Genomic DNA, 9162 nt, shown 5'->3' on the forward strand with positions numbered 1-9162 from the left:
GAGAGGGACCAAGGTTCTCGGGGAAAGCGTCTGCTCAAAGCGGAGAAAAAAGGACCAAGAACGCAAAATGAAGGGTTGTGAGAGCCCAGGATGGGAGGCGTGATGTGGTGTAGGAGGATGGAGGATTTTGATGTCCTACAGAAAAGCAAGTAAATGCTCAGGTGAAGATGCTGACGGCTGGATGGCATGTGCACTCACTTTGCTGTTTGACAGAGTCCACTGTCAGCAAGACTTGGATCCATGAGGAACGTGCTTAAAAACACAACCCTGCCATACCACACTGCGTTGCAGTTACATCGTCCGTCCCGGGAAGCTTAGCTGAGAAGTAGCTTAAGAGTACCTCATTCATCCCCTGTGCCCTCGGCTTTACTGAAAGACACATTGTGGTACTGCTCTTTGAAAGGTGGTTTCTAAGCATGAAGAACAATTTCTAAGCTATAATAAGATTAAGCTCGTAAGTAAGATGATATTGGGCAAATACCAAAATTCTCAGCCTCAAGTTCTCCAGGGTCAGTATCAATACAAAGCAAAACGGTTCCACTTACTGGTTAAGTTTGATTATGTCCATCTCATGTTTCTTCAAAACAAGTGTAGGTTTTCATTCTTTGGCTACCCATGAGAACAAGTTGAGTTTTTAAGCACTCCTTCCTAGTCTCATAAGAGAAATAACAAGCCCAGCCTACACAAAACATGGTTCTTCAGGTTTACAAAGGACTAACATCACTTGCGTAACTACATTTCTATTTGGTCATTGTGAGTGAGCAGAGACTACTTGATGCAATGCATCCATTCAGAGACATAAATATACAGAAGATATTTATTGAGATTAAGTTATTGTTATTTATTACAATTCAGTAATGAGTCTCCTTTCCCTATTTATTAAAATTTCTTTTCAAAGGTGCCAAAGTAGAAAGTGCGTGGAAGATACAGAGAGACAATGAAGTTGGGAACAGCGGTCCATGCTCTTGATTGAATATGTTAACTTGAATGCAAAAAATCACTTACTTTACCTTTTTTTCCTTTTAAAAAAAATCCTGATTATGTGCACAAAATGTAGTGCTGCAACTTTGAGCCATTTGTCCTGTCTGAAAATTACCAAAGCCATACATGCACAGAAGTAGCAATGGCTCTGGACAACTGGGGATCGCAGGACTTGGCTCAATATTAGCAGTTTTTAGAAAAACTAATTTTAGTCGTATTTTAAATGTAGACACATTTTTTTCCTCACGCTTTTTGCCAACTGACCTCATATAACTGTTGACAAATGGAAAATAATCACAGTTAGCCTTATAATTTCTTGTTATATTTATTTAAGCTTTTCCTTCCGTATTTCCATATAGAAGAGGTGAAATCCCTCTTACTAGTTAGCCCTGGATTTAATATAGCCTGCAGGTAAACAATTATGTTAAATAACCAAAGTGTTTTGTATAATTTGCTGAAACGTTACAGGATCGTACCCTCACAGCAGAACAGTTTCCCTAGGATGAGGGAGGCTGTACAGTAAAGACGTTCATACCTGACCACTAACACAAGCTCTCATTCTAGAGACTTTTTTTCCCAAAGGAACAGCAGTGCAGGTCACTAGACATACCTGACAACCAGTGAAGCGTCAAATCCCACAAAAACAACGGGAAGCAAAATAATCCCCACTAAAACCCAAAAAACAACGGTCCAACCTTTTATCTCATGCAATGGCTCTCCATACTCATTTTTCCCTGGGCCCCTTGGGGAACCACAGAAGAAAGGTCTGAAAGTCAAAAAAGTCCAGAACATTCATAGAAAGAAGTGACAGGTGTATGAAATGTGTAATGCAGCCCCAATCTCTGCTGCTTTCCTGGGCGGATGGAGGGCAGCCCCTGAGCCCACCTGCGGGGTCTGGTCTCACACTGCCACAGGAACACCACCTTACCCTTCACCTGGGACGGGGTGGTACAGCTGATACAGTCACCAGCATCGGCATGATTTGGGCAGTAAAACCTGCTAAGCTAAGGGTCAGCTGCAGTGCTGGGCAGTTGACCAGCAGCAGCACTCAGAGGTGTGCTTTCACTTGCCCTCGTGGCTGACAACTCGCCCCAAAGCATTTTCTGCGCAGCTTGAAGAGACTGCAATCGAAGCAAATCACTATGTTCAAAATACAAAAGGGTAAAGTTCGTGATTTTTTTTTTTTTTTAGACCTTACTGAAGACAGGAGTGTGCTTCTCTGGGGATTTTTACTTCACCTGCAATTTATGTCTCAGTCATTTGTGTTAATCAACCAAAGTTCTCTACAGACTTTATTTTTGTACAATATTCATTTTATAACTTTTTACAAAATAAAACTCATTTCTATTGTTACCTGGTTGTTGCTTTTGCTTCTTCCCCATTGTACCACTTTCAACTTACAGTATTGCCCAGTTCCCAACCTGCTACAAAGTGGAGCCTTCCTCTCCTGTCTCATCAGCATCTTCAGTGTGGATCAGAGATGTCTGCAGCTTCTTAGCAGAACAGGAGGTTAATGGGCCACTGCAGTGAATGCCTTGAACATGCATGGTAAGCAGTGACACAGTAGTCAACCCAGTGGCCGGCTTAAAGCCTGGTGTTGCTCAAGCTGTCCCTTGCCCGTCGTGGTGGCCCTGGATACGCACAGCCATGATTCCGGAATTCAGAGGAGGTTTGCTTGTTGCTTTGCTAACCCAGGCGTTACATCATTTGGACTAAATCCCACCCACTTCAGCTGTCCTTTTCCCTTTGTCTTTAAATAGGAAAATACAACTTGAGGAATTTTCTTTTCTGCCACCATCATGGAAGAGATGAGGGCAGGTTTTGTGCCTGTGGTCAGCAACATTTCCTCAACTGTTTTAAAGTGCTGGAGTTCCCATCACAGAGCCAATAAAGACATGCAGACTTACAGGTTTTAACACCAGGCTCTGCACTCCTCGAAACTGCTAGAGAGAGGAAGAGGGAGCAGCTGAGCAATAAGCCAGTGAGCGAGAGATCAAACACTCTTAATTTGCAGCATATGGATGTCTTGGTTTCATTTGTGCCGGGAAAGGACATGCACGCAGCTCTAGCCCAGCAGCTGGAACACAAAGCAGAGCTCGCACGCGCTGCTTTTGAAGCACACGGTACTGAAGGCATTCCGTCCTGACATGCCGCTGCCTCCGACCCTTGCAGCAGGAGCCCATCCACCATGCACAAAAGCTGCTGGTTGCAGTCTGATGGAATATGGCTCACATTTCAGTGTTTGGCATCAGCATGACCTGCAGCTTCACATTCAGCAGAGATCGTGCACTTTCCCAACAGCTGGAGGGCCTGTCTATGTAAAACACAACTGTGAGGTTCTCTGAATGTTAATCTCTGATCTTATAGCCCAAAACTTGTGTCTCCTCTTACGTGGATGGGGAAGCACAAGGCCAACACTGAAGTCTTGCTTGGCCTTATCAAAGGCTTTGAGTGAGCCATGACGGGAGCAGGTTTGCTTGCAGGGAGCTGTTTACTCTTCTTTCCCAACCTTCCTGGTGAGAATAATATCGGAAAGAGCAGTTGGGGTTTTGCCATTGCAACTCCAGGGTCACCACTGCTGGGCTGGCATCTTCAGCCTCATTTTCTGGTTAAAGCAAGGCTTCAGTATTTCCCTGGCATCCTGCACACATTAAAGCAGCTTGAAACCTTCAGCTGACAGATTGTGTAAAAGATTTCAAAAAGGACTTAAACTTTCATCTGTCACTAGAGAGTGCCAATGCTGGGACAGACATTATGTCACTGCTTGAGTAGCAGGGACAGTACTACCTTCTGGAAAGAGAAGACGTGTTCCAAGTTAGACAATTGTTTACAAGGATGGATCAAACCCCATAATTATTTACACTTACTTAGTACTAAAATCAGGAGAACCTTGTGGTTTATTATTCAATATCTCGATAAGGATTTTTTTTTTTTAATTTTGCATTGGGTTTTGTTGCATCAGTTAGCATTGCACTGTCAGACGAGAAGGGCTGATTAGAGACTTGAGTCCAGTTATGAACGTGTAAAGAAAAAGCAGGTATTTTGCAGAGGGACATATTAAATGATGCAACTTGGAAATCTGGCCCTCAGAGAGTCCCCTCCAGCAGAAGGGATTGTAGCCACGTACATCCCACAGGCAGGGCATCAAGAGAGAAATTGCAATAATACCGCATCCATCTGCAAGCTCTCGGTGTGTTTCATCCCACAGCTGTCTGGTGGTGCTGGTCTCAGTGCAGAGAGCATGAAGCAGGCAAAACTGTGTTTGATTTTGTGTTGTTCGCCTCTGCCCTCAAAAGGGGAGAAAGGCCAAAGGCAGCCAGTGCCTCAGTCTGGAACAGTGCAGGATGAAACCAGCAGCAGGCTTCCTCCTGGCAATCTGGATGGCTGACCACGAATACAGAGGAAAGTATCAGGATGAAGAAAACAAATGGAGCTGACACATTGTATAAATAGGTCTTCAAATGTCATGCACGGCTGGAACAAAGATGTTTTGTTCCAAAGCAAGAGACAGCTAGAAATGGCTCAGTAATACACATTGAAGAGTTTGCTTATTTGGAACAGAGCTCTTCTAATGAAAAGGTTAATTGTGTTGCAATGGAAAAGAAAAAAGGCAAAGCAGAGGCCAGGCTTGCACTCCTCACCCTAGCAAAATTTCCCACTGGCTCGAAGTGAAGGTTTTTCTATAGCAAACATCACAGGGCTTGAACTACTAACAATAAATTATGCAGCAGGTATATTCATGGGTCAATAAAAACAGCTAAACAAACCATATATGCTAGCCGTGTTAATCCCAGTGGCTTTCAGACAAGCCACAGCAGCAGCCACCAAGAGAAACACGATGCTCAGCTCTGCCTACTGCTAAGAAGTTTCCTCCTGGCAGCAAGCGCCAGAACTCAAGGTCAGCACCGAGATGTGTTCACTCGCTTTGCCTTTTTTACTCTGAAACTGCGACATTTTGGTCACTTTTTCCCAAAAAGGTCACTCGCAAGTGTAGAAACCTACATTGTGTAGAAACAGGATGGGCTTTTGAAGGCTGGAAAGGGCTGCTGTGCCCAGAGGGCCCAAATTTTGTGAACAACTTCTCCAGCTTTTTGACAGTAATCCCAGCCCTGGGCTGCAGGTGCAGGTTTCCTCCCACTGCCCCAAACCTTTGGTCTCCTATCTGCCAGCCCACAGGATGAGGAACACTTCGTTCCCTGTCACCCCAGGGAAGATACAAACATCAGTCCCTGGCCCAGAGCTGCACACCTTGTCCCCAAGTTGTCCTAGCAGGTCTAAAGGCACCGACATCCTCACCAGAGCTGCTCCATCGACTTTCATGGGGTTACCCCAGCTTCACAGGAATGTAAGAAAGTGTATCAACGCTGTTGATTTCCTGGTGATTTTCACGTGTAAATACAAAGACTAGATCCTTGTACAGTCTTTCTGTTTCAAGTTTCTCTTACTTACTTTACGTATTCTGTGATTTCTAGAGCTTCGAGACATTTCTCTGTGCTCTTACCATGTTGCTAATCCCCCCTTCTTTTCTCCCTCGGTGCTCTCCCACAATTTTCTCTTGCCTAACTATCTCATCACTCCCACATTAATCTCTTGCATCACAGATGCTGTAAACATGACTAATAATATCTTATGTCAGGTTAATATCATACGCCTCTGAGATAAATACAGTGGTCGACAGGCACTTTTTGTTAGCATTTGGTTATTTTTAATAGACATTTCAATCTGGAGATGAAAAATTTCCTTTAAAAAACCCCACAGCTTAGAGATCAGCTTTGAATAACTCTGAATTTTGAAAGATACAGACTCCTTTCCCACAGAGCGAGACAGATCCTCTGGGGGTGAGAGTGGCTGCACAGCCAGGGCAAGGATGAGGATCTCCCAGTACCCCACCTCTGGTAGTGGCCCTCAGCTGGGAAAGGAAAGAGTAGAATGAAACGGCAATTTGGGAGCAGCATTTTCCCTGGAAACTGCACCCCAGCTCCAACAATTTGCAGTTCAGGAACTTTCTGAGCGATATGTTTTATTGATGTCCAAGAGCCCTTGGCAAGTCTGTTTCCCTGGGAAGGGACCCAACATCCTCCTCTGTGAGTTTATTCTTTCGGGCTCCCCTGCATACTGTGGAAGTTTAATTCTGTGCAATGCAAGCAAGAGCTTCTCTGCTGGCACTAAACCCCCACTTCACAGAATCGTACAATGGTTTGTGTTGAAGGGACCTTAATGATCATCCAGTTCCAAAACGCCTGCAGTAAGCAGGGACACCTCCCACTAGACCAGGTTGCTCAAAGCCCCATCCAACCCGGCCTTGAACACTTCCAGGAATGAGGTATCTACAACCTCTCTGGGCAGTTTTTCCCAGTGCCTCACCACCCTCATAATGAAGAAATTCTTCCTTCTATTTAACCCTAAATCTACTGTTCTTCAGTTTAAAGCCATTACCCTTTGTCCTATCACTACTTGCCCTTGCAAAAAGTCCCTCCCCATCTTTCCTGTAGGCCCCCTCGAGGTACTGGAACGCTGCTATAAGGTCTTCCTGGCACCTTCCCTTCTCCAGGCTGAAAAACTCCAACTCTCTCAGCCTGTTTTCACAGGAGAGTTGTTCCAACCCTCTCATCATCTTCATGGCACCTTCTCTAGACTTGCTCCAACACATCCACGTCTTTCTTACAGTGAGGGCCACAGAGCTGGACACAGTACTCCAGGTGGGGTCTAACCAGAGGGGAGTAGAAGGGGAGCAGGTCACGGGAGGTGATTGGCCAAACTTCTTTTGATGAAGTCCAGGTTACAGTTGGCATTCTGAACTGCAAACACATTCTGCTGGGTCACATTCAGCCTCTCGACAACCAAAACCGTGAATTACTTCTCTATAGGTCTGCTCTCAATCTTTTCACTGCCCAGCCTGTGTTTGTTCTTGGGATTGCCTCAAACCAGGTGCAGAACCTTGCAATTGGCCCTGTTAAACTTCATGATGTTTGCACAGGCCCACCTCTCAAGCCTGTCCAGGTCCCTCTGGATGGCATTTCTTCCCTCCAGCATGTTGGCCATACCACATGGCTTGGTGTCATCAGCAAACTTGCTGAGGGTGCACTCAACCCCACTGTCGCTGACAAAGATACCAAACAATCCAATCACACCACCAATCCCTGGGGAATGCCCCTAGTCACCGGTCTCATTTGGACATCAAGCCATTGACTGCAACTCTTCGAGTGCAACCGTCCAGCCACCGCATGTCAAATCCATGTCTCTCCAATTTAAAGACAAGGATGTCATGCAGGACAGTGTCAAATGGTTTGCACAAGTCCTGGTAGATGACGTCAATTGCTCCTCCCTTATCCACCAATGCTGTAACCCCACTGTAGAAGGCCACCAAATTTGTTACAGGCACAGTCTGCCCTTAGTGAAGCCACGTTGGCTGTCACCAATCACCTCCTTGTTCCCCATGTGCCCTAACATAGTTTCCAGAAGAATCTGCTTCATGATCTTGCTGGGCACAGAGGTGAGACTCATGGGCCTGTAGTTCCCTGGGTCTTTCTTTTTAAAAGTGGGGTTGAAATCTCCTCTTTTCCACTCAGTGGTAACATCACCAGACTGCCAGATTTCTCAGGTAACGGTGGATAGTGGCTTAGCCACTTTATCTACCAGTTTTCTCAGAACATGTGGATGCATCTCATTAGTTCCCATGGTCTTGTGCACCTTCAGGTTCCTTAGACAGTCTCAAACCTGACCTTCTCCTACAGTGGGTGTTCTTCCTTCTCCCAGTCCCTGCCTTCTGCCACTTGGGCAGTGTAACTGGAGCACTTGGCAGTGAAGCTGAGGCAAAAGAAGTCATCGAGTACCTCAGCCTTCTCCATATCTTGGGTAACCAGGTCTTCCATTTCCTTCTGCAGAGGGATAACATTTTCCCTAGTCTTCCTTTTATTACCAATGTACCTACAGAAGTTTTTCTTGTCCTGGACATCCCTGGCCAGAATTAATTCTATCAGGGTTTTGGCTTTCCTAACCTGTTTCCTGGCTGCTCAGTTTCTCTGTATTCCTCCAAGGCTACCCGTCCTTTCTTCCACATTCTGCAGGCTTCTTTTCTGAGTTTGGGTTTCTCCAGGATCTTGTTGATCCACATCGGCCTTCTGCTGTTTCTGCCTGACTTCCTCTTTGTTGGGATGCATCACTCCTGAGCTTGGGGAGGTGATTCCTGAATATTAACCAGCTTTCTTGGGTCCCTCTGCCCTCCAGGGCTGTAGCCCATGGTACTCTACAAGCAGATCTCTTAGGAGGCTGAAGTCTGCTCTCCTGAAGTTGAAGGTAGCCTGTGCATTCTCCTTCCTGCCCTAAGGATCTTGAACTCCACCATTTCATGGTCACTGCAGCCAACACTGCCCTTAAGCTTCTACAGTCCCCACCATCCCCTCCTTGTTGGTAAGAATAACGCCCAGCACAGCACCTCTCCTCATGGGCTCCTCTATCACTTGGAGAAGGAATTTATCATCGATGCATCCCAGGAACTGCTTGGATTGCTTATGCCCTGCTGTATTGTTCCTCCAATATATAGTGGGGTGGCTGAAGTTCCCCATTATGAACAGGGCTTGTGAATGTGAGGCTGCTCCTATTTGTCTATAGAGGGCCTCATCAAGGTCTTCCTGGTCAGATGGCCTGTAGCAAGCAGAAGCCCACTCTAATGTCACCTGTTTCTTCCCTCCCTTTAATATTGACCCATAAGCTTTCGGTCAGCTCCTCATCCATCCCCAGGTGGACCACCATGCACTCCAGATGGTCATTGACAGAGCGGGCAGCAGCCCCTCCTTATCTGCCCTGCGTATCCTTCCTGAAAAGCCTGTATTTCTTCCATTCCAACATTCCAGTTATAGGAGCCATCCCAAGACATCTCCATGATGCCAGTATGATCATAGTCCTGCAGGCGTGTGCATATCTATAACTATTCTTGTTTATTACCCATGTTACATGTATTTGCATAGAGGCATTTAAGCTGGGCTCCTGATGAAGATGACTTAGAGGCTGGTAATCCTTTGAGCTGCTCTTCAGGTGCTGTCCTGCTGGCTTGTGATCCCTCTCCAGGCTCTGGGCATCTATTGCTGGCACTGGCATCAAACTGGTAGGAGTATGGATGGATTGAGGTTCCCCTTCCCTGGCAACTTTAGTTTAAAGCCCTCTTCACCAGCTTGGGAAGCC

Source organism: Buceros rhinoceros, unplaced genomic scaffold (assembly GCF_000710305.1).
Source record: "Buceros rhinoceros silvestris isolate BGI_N320 unplaced genomic scaffold, ASM71030v1 scaffold2161, whole genome shotgun sequence".
Lineage (NCBI taxonomy): Eukaryota > Metazoa > Chordata > Aves > Bucerotiformes > Bucerotidae > Buceros > Buceros rhinoceros.